Genomic DNA, 12198 nt, shown 5'->3' with positions numbered 1-12198 from the left:
TCTAATACCCTTCATGACAAAAACACTCCAGGAGTTAGGAATAGAAGGGAAAATCCTCAATGTGAAAAAAGGCATTCATGAAAAGTCCACAGCTAACATCATACTCAATGAAGAAAGTCTGAGAGCTTTCCCATTAAGATCAAGAACAAGACAAGGATGCCCACTCTCACCACTGCTATTCAACAATGTACTGGAAGTCCGAGGCAGAGGAATTAGGCAAGAAAAAGAAATACAAGGTATCCAAATCAGGAAGGAGGAAGTAAAACTATCCCTTTTCATGAATGATATGATCCTATATATAGAAAACCCAAAAGATTCCACAAGTAAGCTATTGGAGCTAGTAAGTGAATTCAGCAAAGTGGCAGGGTACAAAGTCAACACACAAACATCAGTTGGGTTTCTAAATATCAGCAATAAGTAAGCTGAAAAGAAAATTGAGGAAAGAATTGCATTCACAATAGCTTCTAAAAGAACAAAGTACTGAAGAATACATTTAACCAAGGAAGTGAAAGAACTGTATACTGAAAACTATTAAACATAACTAAAAAAAATTAAAGAAGACCTAAATAAATGAAAGGGTATTTGATGTTCATGGATTAGAAGGCTTAATATTGTTAAGATGTCAATACCACCCATAACCCATAAAACCTGTAGCAATCTGTAAGTTCAATGCAGTCTCTGCCAAAATTCCAAAAGCCTTCTTTGTAGAAATGGAAAAGCCAATGCTCAAACTTATATGCAACAGCAAGGGGCCCCAAACAGCCAAAGCAATCTTGAAAAAGAAGAATAAAGTGAGAGGGCTCACACTTTATTTCAAAACATACTACAAAGCTAGAGTAATCAAAACAGCCTGGTACTGGTAGAGCGATAGAAAAACAGACCAACAGAACAGAACTGAGAATCCAGAAATAAACTCATACATATATCTATGGTCAACGGATTTTTCACAAGGGTGTTAAGTCCATTCAACTGGGAAAGAAGAGACTCTAATAAATGGTGCCGAGAAAACTGGATTTCCACATGCAAATGTATGAAGCTGAATCAACACCTCACAACATGTATAAAATATAATTCAGAATGGATCAAGGACCTAAAGGCGAGAACTAAAACCATAAAATTCTTAGAAGAAAACAAAGGGGAACTGCTTCAGGACCTACTTTTTAACAACAATAAAAACAAACAACCCAATCAAAAAAAAAGGGCAAAGGACTTGAAAAGACATTTCACCAAAGAAAATATAGAATTGGCTAACTAGTACATGAAAAGATGCTCAATGTCATTAGTCAGCTGTTGTTATTTGCCTTCAAGTTGGTCCCAGCTCATGGCAATCCTGTGTACGATGCAACGAAATGCTGCCTGATCCTTCACCATCCCCATGACAGGTCGCAGATCAAATGACTGTAATCCAAAGGGTATTCATTAGCTGATTTTAAGAAGTAAATTACTAGGCCTTTCTTCTTAGTCTGTTTTAGTCTGGAAGCTTCACTGAAACTTATTTAGTATCATAGCAACACAGAAGCCTCCAATGACAGGTGGTGTCTGTGCATCAGACGCACTGGCTGGGAATCGAACCCGGGCCTCCTGCATGGAAGGTGAGAATTCTACCACTGAACCAAATCAAAACCACAATGAGATACCACTCACCCTCAACAGAATGAGTATGATAAAACAAAACAAAATAAAAGGTGTTGGTGAGGATGTGAAGAAACTGGAACCCTCATCCACTGCTGGTGATAATGCAAAATGGAAGAGTCACTCTGGAAAACAATGTGGTGGTTCCTCAAAAGGTTAACACAGAACTACCATATGACCCAGCAATCCCAATCCTAGGTATATACCCAAAAGAATTGAAAGCAGGAATGGAAACAGAAACCTGTACACCAGTGTTCACTGCAGCACTAGTCACAATAGCCAAAAGGTGGAAATAATCTCAATGTCCATCAACAGGTGAATGGATAAACAAAACATGGCATATATATATATATAAAATGGAGTATTACTCAGCCATAAAGAGAAACAAAGCCCTGATACATGCTACAACATGGATGAACCTTGGAAACAGTATGTTGAGTGAAGTAAGTCAATCACAAAAGGACAAATACTGAATGATTCCACTTATATGAAATATCCAGAATATGCCAATATAAAGACCAAAGCTTATTAGTGGTCATCAGGGGTGGGAGGAAGGAGAAAAAAGGGAATTACTGCTTAGGGGGCACTAAGTTTCTGTTAATGATGGTGGCAGAACCTGGAAAACAACAGTAGTAATGGTTGTACAACATGATGAACGTAATCAATGTCACTGAATTATACATGTAAAAATTGTTAAACTGGAAAATAGTTTGCTATACATATTTTCACCACAATAAAAAAAAAGTTAATGAGTCTACATAAAAACCTGCACATAAATGTTTATAGCAGCTTTATTCATAACTGCCAAAATTTTAGAGTAACCAAGACATCCTTCAACAAGTGTACGCATAAACAAACTGTAGTATAGCCTACACTGGATGGAGTATATTATCCAGTGACAAAAAGAAATGAGCAATGAAGCCATGAAAAGACATGTAAGAACCTTAAATGCATATTGCTAAGTGAAAGAAGCCAGTCTAAAAAAGCTACATACTATATAATTCCAACTATATGACATTCTGGAAAAGGCAAAAATTTAGAAAATAAAAAGATTAGTAGTTGCCAGGGGTTCAGGAGAGGAGGGATGAACAGGTGGGGCACAGGGCATTTTTTAGGGCAGTGAAACTATTGTGTAGGACACTGTAATGGTATATACATTACATTATGTATTTGTCAAACCCCGTAGGGCTATACAACACAAAGAGTAAACCCTAACGTAAACTATGGACTTCAGTTAATAATAACATATCAAGATTGGTTCATAAATTGTAACAAATGTATCAAACTAAGGCAAGATGTTAAAAACACGAAAAACTATGTGCAGGGGAGAGCAGCCGTGGTTCAGAGATAGAATTCTCACCTTCCATGTGGGAGACTTGGGTTTGATTCCTGGTCAATGCACCTCAAGCACAGGAGCTTCTAGACTAAGATGGGCTAGGAAGAAGGGCTTGGGGATTTACCTCTGAAAATCAGTCAGTGAAAACCCCATGGATCACAATGGTCCAATATGCAACCAATCATGAGATGGTACAACACCGTGCAGCATTTTGCTCCATTGTACATGGGGTTGCCATGAGTAGGGGGCCAACTCAATGGCAGCTGACAACAACAATTTTCATATTACTGGTCTATCTTGTCTCTTAAGATTTCAAAAAATAACAATATACAATCAACTTACACAAGCTCAGACAATGACTTGATGGCTCTCTATAAAGAACAGAATCAGAGAAAATTCTTGTTTTACTCAAAATTCTCTCCTACAGTTAACAAAAAACACACAATCTCAATAAGGATGCCTTTAAAGAAACTGCAATTACTGTGATCACACAGAGGTATAATACTGAAGCTAGTGTGTTGTTTTACTCAACAGACATTTACTATGTGCCAACTCTGTGCCAGGCCTATGCTAGTTGTTGGGGATCCAATGGTGGACAAAGTAGGCATGGTACACACTCTTAAGAAACTTATAATTTAGCAAACCTGAAAACCCCTGCTTTTAGACATGAAACGTATTGTTTTTTGCCTATTTTGGAAACAAAGCAACTAGGACTCAAGAGTGGTAAATGTTTCCAAAGTCACATATAAGTGCTCTAGATGAACAAGAAAGGTAGGTACTAAAATTCGCTATTTTGTCTCCTAATGTAACACTTAACCTGCCTCTGTCTCACTGGAAGCTAAGCTGATTGTAGAAGAGATTCTTAACAACAGCCTCTTGTCCTATCCATTGACTACAGAAGAGACCATGTACCTTCATCCCCAACATACTAGCTTTGTTCTTCTGAGTCAGTCACCAGTTAGTTTCCAGATCATGTATAAGTACTCTCACTGAAAATAACAGGTAATCACCATGTATTACAAAAATCTTTTGAAGTCTTAAGATACTATGATAACATTAAAACTTGAAAAAACAGAGTATCATACTAATTTCCTTTCTATACAGTTCCATACACATTCAATTTAGAAAAAAACAAGAGGAGAAACAATTTCTTTTGATTTGTTTTCATTTTAAAATAGCAACACAGGTTAGTCTAATTAGAATATGGGTTATACCTTCCAGGACAGAAAAAGGTAGAAATAAGTCACTAAGAGTTGGCACCAACTCTCATCTCTATCTCTCCTTCATTTATGTCTTCAACCTTAGTTCTCAGTCTATAAGTAGGTCTCCAACCATGTAGAGCAGGGGTCTGTTAACTTACTCTATAAAGGGCCACAGAGTAAATATTTTTGGCTTTGTGCAACTGAAGATCTGTTGCAACTACTTAACTCTGCCAGTATAGCTTGAAAGCACCTACACACAATATGTAAACAAGAAAGAGTGGCTGGTTCACTGAAACTTCATTTATAAACACTGAAATTTGATTTTCATTTAATTTTCATGTGTCACCAAACAGCATTCTTCTTTTGAGAATTTTTTCAACCATTTAAATGTTAACCCCACTCTTATCTCATGAGTCATACAAAAGGAGGCAGCAGGCCGGATCTGGTAGTGTACTGACCCCTGATGGAGAGAACTGCTTGTAAGCTGAAGCTGTAGTAGGTTACCTGCCTTTCTCTCAACTGATGCTTTATCTCTAAGTCTAAAATTTGACAGGAAATAATTCTTATTCCAATTTTCAGGCCTTTGCAAATTACCTTCCTTTATCTCAGAAAAAGACAAGAAGTCAATTCTTACTTTTGAGCAGTAACAGAAGTTTTAAGAATGGCTGAAAAGAAAATACATCTGCATTTCAATTACCTTTACCAATGGATAATTTTTTCATTCCTCATAAGAATGAAAATTCTAAAGATAAATAAAAGCTACCAAGGAAGGTATAGGTCATGTCCCAAATATTTTTATAATTCCTTGCCTTCTGCTCCTCGTCAGGAGACCACAAATCCCACCCCACCCATAATTCTGTTCCCCACTGCCAAATAGATGACATACCTCTGAGATCAAAATGAAGATTAAAGGTAACTAGTGAAACTCACCAAGCTTTAAAGATTCATCGTAGAGAACTGTAGTAATTTTCCAAAGGCATCTTACAAAGTGATAGATTCAGCTTCTGAGTTTCAGCAACTTCACAGAAAAATAAAATAAAAATTTTGTAAAACAAGAGTAGCTGTGAATATAATATTAACCAAATTCTCAGTAACATTACCTCCAACATTTTTTCCACATCATGCCTACAGTATATATTGGGCAACTCCGATGTGTCATGAATTAAAAATGCAGAAATGAAATGTCAGACTCCAGCATCCCTAGGGATGTGCAACTTCACAGTGTATTGGGCAACTCCAAATGTGATGGAGGGCTTGAAGGACTGTATCATTGTAAAGGGAAAGCATGATAGAAACACAAATCAGTTTGGTGAGAGCTGGTTAGGAAAGGCCTCCTAAAGGAGGGTCATTTAATGCAAGCACGAGTACAAACTTGCCAAATAAAGTGAGGAGAAAAGGCAGAAAAAGAATGTGTTTCATCCAGAGGGATTGCATGTTCAAGGGTCCAGACGTAGGACAGAATATGGCATTAGTATGAGAGTGAAAGAAGTCCAGTACAGCTGCTCAGAGACAGAAACAGTATGAGGTCATCCCTGGAGATGAGGTGGACAAGGGAGGAAAGTGAGAGGTGAAGCACTTTTCCTTAAGTCACACAGGGTTAAAAGGCCAAGCCCATTTTCAACCTTCACCACTTGACTGAAATACACTAGCCATTCTAAAGGTCTCCCAAGTGCCCAGCCTCAAGAGTCTGACAGGGGCGCTGCTGGGAAGGAAGCTGAGGCAAAGTTCCTGTAGGGAATGATCTTTCTAGAGGGGCTCTTGCAAGGGCCTGAGAGGATATTTGGGGAACAGCAACAAGGCACTGCTGACCCTCCCAGGGAGGGTGGTATCAGCAGAGGGTCGACTGGAGAGCCGGAACACCTTCTCTGCCAAGAGTAATGAAAAGTCTGTCCCCGCTCCATGACAACAGAGGCTGAGCGAGGAACTCAGACTTCAGCCCCACCTGGCAGAAACAAGGTAGTGCTCCCCCCTCCCACTTGCCCTGCCTGAACAATGTCAGAGGAGGACTGCTGAAATAGAATATTTAAATAAGATTCAGAGTTTCATAACATAGTACTCAAATATCCAAGTTGCCATGGAAAGTTAGTAATCACACCAAGAACCAAGAAAATATCAATTTGAATGAGAAAAAACAAGCAACAAGATGCCAACACAAAGATGACACAGATGTCAGAATTATCTGACAAGAATTTCAAAGCTGCCATTGTAAAAATATTTCAACAAGCAATTACAAATATGATTGAAACAAATGAAAAAAATATAGAAAATTTCAGAAGAGAAAGTCTCAGCAAAAAAACAGAAGATATAAAGAACCAAATGGAAATTTTAGAACTTAAAAATACAAATAACTGAAATATAAAACTCAATGGATGGGTTCAACATGAAAATGGAGGAGAAAAAGAAAGATTCACTGAACTTAAAGAGAGAACAACAGAAACTACCCAATTCAAACAAAAAAGAGAAAACAGACTGAACAAAAGTGAACAGAGCCACAGAGGCCTATGGTACTGTAAAAGAAAATGTAACATTCATATCCTGCAAAGACAGGAGAAATATGGTGGGGGTTGAAAAACTACTTGAATTAACAAAATGGGAGAAAATTCCCCAAATCTGGCAAAAAACATAAGCCTACATATTCAAGAATCTGAGAAAACCCCCAACAGGATAAAACCAAAGAAATCCAGGCCGAGACATATCATATTTAAACTTCTGAAAACTAAAGACAGAAAAAATCTTGAAAGCAGCAAGAGAAAAATGACACCTTACATATTAGAAAAAAACAATTCAAATGATAGCAGATTTCCCATCAAAAATTATGAAGACCAGAAAAAAGGGGCACAGTGATTTTTCAGGTGTTAAAAAAAAAATACCGTCAACCCAAGAATCCTCTGTCTAGACAAAATAGTCTTCAGAAATGAACAGGAAATCATGCATTCTCAAAGGAAGGAAAACTAAGACAATTTATTGCCAGCAGACCTACCCTGAAAGAATTGCTGAAGAAAGTTCCTGAAACAGAAAGAAAATGCTAAAAGGAAAAATGGAACATCAGGAAGAACAATGCAGAGTAAAAATATGGGTAAAAACAATAGACTTTCCTTCTCCTCTGAAGTCTTCTGTATTATTTTTGAAGGCTGAAACAAAAATTATAATACTATGTGATGTTGAAAGCAATTTATGTAGAGAAAATATTGAAGGCAATTATATCAGAAATGGAGATGAGTAAAAGCACTTAAAAGGAGGTAAGTTTTCTACACTTCAAACTGGTAAAATGGTTAAAAAAAAAAAAAAAAAACCTTTAAACTGTCGTAAGTTATGTATAAATAATGTAATACCTAGAACCACCATGAAAACGCTATCCAAAGAAATACAAATGAAACATTATACACAAATCATAAAGCAATCCTAAAAAATGACCACAGAAAGGCAAGAAAATGAAAACAGACAATAGAGAACAAACAGAAAACCAAAAATAAAATGGAAGACTTACGCCCTAACATGTTAATAACTACATTAAATGTAAATGCTCTAAATATACCAATTAAAAGATAGAGACTGACAAAGTACATTTAAAAATATGACCCAAATGTATTCTGGCCACAAGAAACTCACTTCAAATATACCAATATAGGCAGGCTGAAAGTAACGGAAAACAGGAACTAGCACTACAGACACTGTAGATAGTAAAAAAAACAATAAGGGAATGTCATAAACAACTACAGGAGTCCCAGGGTATTGCAAACAGTTAAGTGCCTGACTACTGACTGAAAGGTTGGTGGCTTGAACCCACCCAGAGGCACCTTGGAAGACAGGCCTAGTAACCTGCTTCCAAAAGGTCACAGCCTTAAAAATCCTATAGAGCAATTCTACTCTGCACACCTGGGATCACCATGAGTCAGAATAAACTCCACGGCAACTAACAATAATGTAAACAACTATACACACATAAATCTGACATCTTAGATGAAAAACACAAACTACCACAGCTAATCCAATATGAAATAGATCATCTGAATAGTTCCATAACCATTAAAGAAAATGAATTTATAATTTTAAAACTCCATAAAAAAAAATCTCCAGGTTCAGATGGTTACACCGAAGAATTTTATCAAACATTTAAAGACAAAATGATGTCAATTTTATATAATTTCTTTCAGGCAACAGAAGAAAAGTGAATACGTCCAGTATTACCTGATACCACACCGGAGACAAGACAAAACAAAAGAAGAAAACTAAAAACCAATATCCCTCATGAATATAGATACAAAACAGCAACTAGAATTTGGGAATATATATAAAAAAAATTTACATACGATCAAATGTACCACATTAACAAGCTAAAGAACAAAAATCATACCAAGCGATGCAAAAAATATTCAACAAAATTCAACAATCATTCACAATAAAAACTCTCAGAAAACTACAGAGGGAAACTTCCTCAACTAGATAAAGAACACCTACAAAAGAAAAAGTATAGCTAAGATTGTACTTGATGAAATACTGAATGCTTTCCCTCCCGAGACTGAAAATGAGGCAAAGACATCCACTCTTCCACTCTCACCACTGCTATTCAACAAAGTGCTAGCCAGTGCAATAAAGCAAGAAGTACAGACTTGCGGGTATCATGGCACTACAGACAGAAGCACCATGCCATCCCTCCACAGCAAAGATCCAAAAAACTAAGTCAAACAGAGACAAACGTCAATCCTGAAACCCTAAGAATCAAATGAAGAAATAAAGAACTGAGCCAAGCACCAAATGGAATAAGAAACTGACAGAGAACAGACAGCAAGAAGAGATACGTGCAGAGGTCCCCTATTAGCTAACGCAGCACGGATCTGCCATCTTGAACTCCAATCAGACATCAGAGAATGGGGGGTATAGGACAGCAGCTTCACAGAGCTTCCAGCGGGAGACAGAACAACTGGTAACCAATGACATATACTTTCCCACCCCCTACCCTTCTTCACACCCACTTCGCCTCCCCTGCTTCCTGCGGCCACAGTCTCCTGGCCAGGAAGCACCAGCTTCACCCTGGTGACACTTGGATTCCACCCGCCCACAATGGCCGGCTTCCTGAGTGCCATTTGTTGGTTGCTTGTGTCGCTTTTTTGCACATCTTTTCATTTCTTCCATACCTCTTACCACCTGCCTCTTCTTTCTCTCATATACCTGGCTCCGTGTGCCATCTTTGCTTCTTCCTGAAAGACTGTGAAATGTCGCTCGACTGTGACAAGACAAGACACTGAAAAGGTAATAAAAAAAAACTCCCAACAGAAAAAGGCCCTGGCCCAGATGGCTTCACTGGAGAATTCTACCAAACATTCAGAGAAGAACTTATACTAGTACTACTCAAATTATTTCAGAACATAGAAAAGGAAGTGACACTTCCAAATTCATTCTATGAAGCCAACATAACCCTGATACCAAAATCAGGCAAAGACACCACAAAAAAAGAAAATCACAGACCAATATCGCTCATGAATACAGATGTAAAAATTCTTAACAAAATTCTAGCCAACAGAATTCAGCATCATATCAAAAAAATAATACACCGAGGGAGGCGGGGCCAGGATGGCAGAATAGTCAAAAGCTTCCAGTGGACCCTCTTACAACAAAGACCCAAAAAAACAAGTGAATTGATTATATACAACAATCTAGGAGTCCTGAACATCAAAGGCAAACGTGGGAACTGGCCTAAGTGGCAGAGGAAGGGAGAGACAGTTCAGGAGCAGTGAGGATTTGACAGACCTGAACCAGTGAGAGCCTGAGCCCTTGAGGCCTGATCAGCTCGTGGGCAAGTGGTGAGGCAGGCAAGCAGCGTTGCTCGGGAGGCGTACTCCACACCAGGAGAGACCCAGGGGCAGAGAGTCTCCTCGGCCACCAAGAATCAGTGAGAAGCAGCCCTAGATCGGCAGAAGATAAGTACTTGCATCTGGCCTGCCATGCAGATCAAAAACACCCCCCTTAGAGTAAAACCTCTTTCCCATTTAACTCCCACTCCCTGCAATGCACCAGGTCCTGGAACAGCTTCAGCAACTGCTGAGTCTCCTGGGCCAGAAGTAGGATCCATCACACACCCTGAGCCATTTTCCCAGTGCGGGGAGAGTGAACAAATTAACAGAGGAAAATATAAACTGCTGACTCCCATAAGCCAGGAACTCAGGGTAGGCAGAGCTCCTTTGTCTAGGCACAGGCATAAGAGATCCATGGACTTTCAGGGCCTTTCCACCTGCATACACCTGTGTGGGCCCATCACAACAACATACGCTCTCATTACTGCAGTACAACAAGGTCTATGCCTGAAGTCTAACTTCAACTGTTTCAGCCATGAAGTGGTAGGTTCAAGACATTTGACACTGCTCTGCCCATTAAACGGGGTCGTTACCTACCCACATCAGCGTCCTATGACTGGTGGCTCCACCCACGCCACCTAGCCACCTGCAACAGGGGATGATGAATACAAGGTGCCCACCAATCCGTATAGCCAAAAGCATTGGGCGCTCACAGTCCAGCTGCAAAACCTACCCAGCTAGGCACTCTAGGGAACAGGGACACACCCTCCTCCTGGACACTCGGGGGTGGCCGTCAGCCCCCTTCCTTGCTCAGAGTGTGTCCACCTGCTGCAGCCAGATGCCTGTGCCTACACCAATCACCCATGCCTGTCTAGGACTGTAAGTGAGAGCCTTCACCACACAGTTGATGGCTATCTACCTGGGAACCTGGACTACATCCAGACAGGAGGAGCAGGCAGACTCCTGAGCTCACATACCTAGTCACATGTTTAACTACCTGCTGACAGTACATTAGAGCTTCAAAGGTGCCAATAATCAAACTACCTCACACGAGCAGCCTATTTCACCATATCAAAACAAAACAAGAAGGTAGGACACAGTAAGCAAACATAAAACAAATAACTAATAATTTATTGATGGCCTGGAGACAACAGTCAATATCAAATCACATAAAGAGGCAGTCCATGATGGCTTCAGCAAGCTCCCAAAATAAAGAATCTAGAAATTTTCCAGAGGAGGAAAATTTCATGGATTTACCAGAGGCAGAATACGAAAGATTAATATACAGAACTCTTCAAGAGATTACGGAGGAAATTAAGCAATATGGAGAACACACAATAGAGGAAATTAAAAAGATTAGAGAAGAGCATAATGACAAATTTAACAGGCTACAAGAATTCATACAGAGACAGCAATCAGAAATCCAGAAGATTAACAATAAAATTTCAGAATTAGACAACTGAATAGAAAGTCATAGGAGCAGAACTGAGGCAACGGAAGTCAGAATTAGTGAGACTGAAGATAAAGCACTTGACACCAACTTATGTGATGAAAAATCAGATAAAAGAATTGAAACAAATGAAGAAACCCTAAGAATTATGTGGGATTCTATCAAGAGGAATAACCTATGAGTTATTGGAGTACCAGAATAGGGGGAGATAACAGAAAATACAGAGAGAATTGTTGAAGATTTACTGGCAGAAAACTTCCCTGATATCATGAAAGATGACAACATATCTATCCAACATGCTCATCGAACCCCACATAAGGAAGATCTCAAAAGACAGTCACCAAGACATATATATTTCTTTTTTTATTGTACTTTAGGTGAAGATTTACAGAATAGTTTCTCATTAAACAGTTGGTATACATATTGTTTTATGACATTGGTTAACAACACCACAACATGTCAACCCTCTCCCTTCTTGACCTTGTTATTTTGGTGAAAACATACATAGCCGAAGATACACCATTTCAAAAATTTCTATATGCAAAATTCAGTGACATCAATTACGTTCTTCCAGTTGTGCTGCTAATCTCACTTTAGATGAAGGTTTACAGAACAAAATAGTTTCCCATTAAACAGTTAGTACACATGTTGCCCTATGACAATGGTTAACAACCCCACTACATGTCAATACTGTCCTTATTCAACACTGGATTCCCTATCACCAGCTTTCCTGTCCCCTCCTGCCTTCTACTCCTTGTCCCTGGACTGCTGTGCCTCATTAGTCCC

General features: G+C 38.9%; 1 protein-coding gene across 6 annotated transcripts in view; it reads right to left on the bottom strand.

Annotated features, from left to right (window-relative positions):
• CLOCK (clock circadian regulator) overlaps positions 1-12198 on the bottom strand; it is a 144599-nt gene that overhangs the window by 84229 nt on the left and 48172 nt on the right. For 4 of the 6 annotated variants that reach the window (XM_023737328.1, XM_023737332.1, XM_023737329.1 and 1 more), the window contains one exon: positions 5101-5188. The exons of the other annotated variants lie outside the window; for them this stretch is intronic. The gene's annotated coding sequence lies outside the window, so the exon portion shown is untranslated. The remainder of the gene's footprint in view (positions 1-5100; positions 5189-12198) is intronic. 6 annotated transcript variants of the gene reach the window in all.

Source organism: Trichechus manatus, unplaced genomic scaffold (genome assembly GCF_000243295.1).
Source record: "Trichechus manatus latirostris isolate Lorelei unplaced genomic scaffold, TriManLat1.0 scaffold00101, whole genome shotgun sequence".
NCBI lineage: Eukaryota > Metazoa > Chordata > Mammalia > Sirenia > Trichechidae > Trichechus > Trichechus manatus.
Note: the sequence above shows the minus strand (reverse complement) of the source record. Positions and strands in the feature narration are given on the sequence as shown.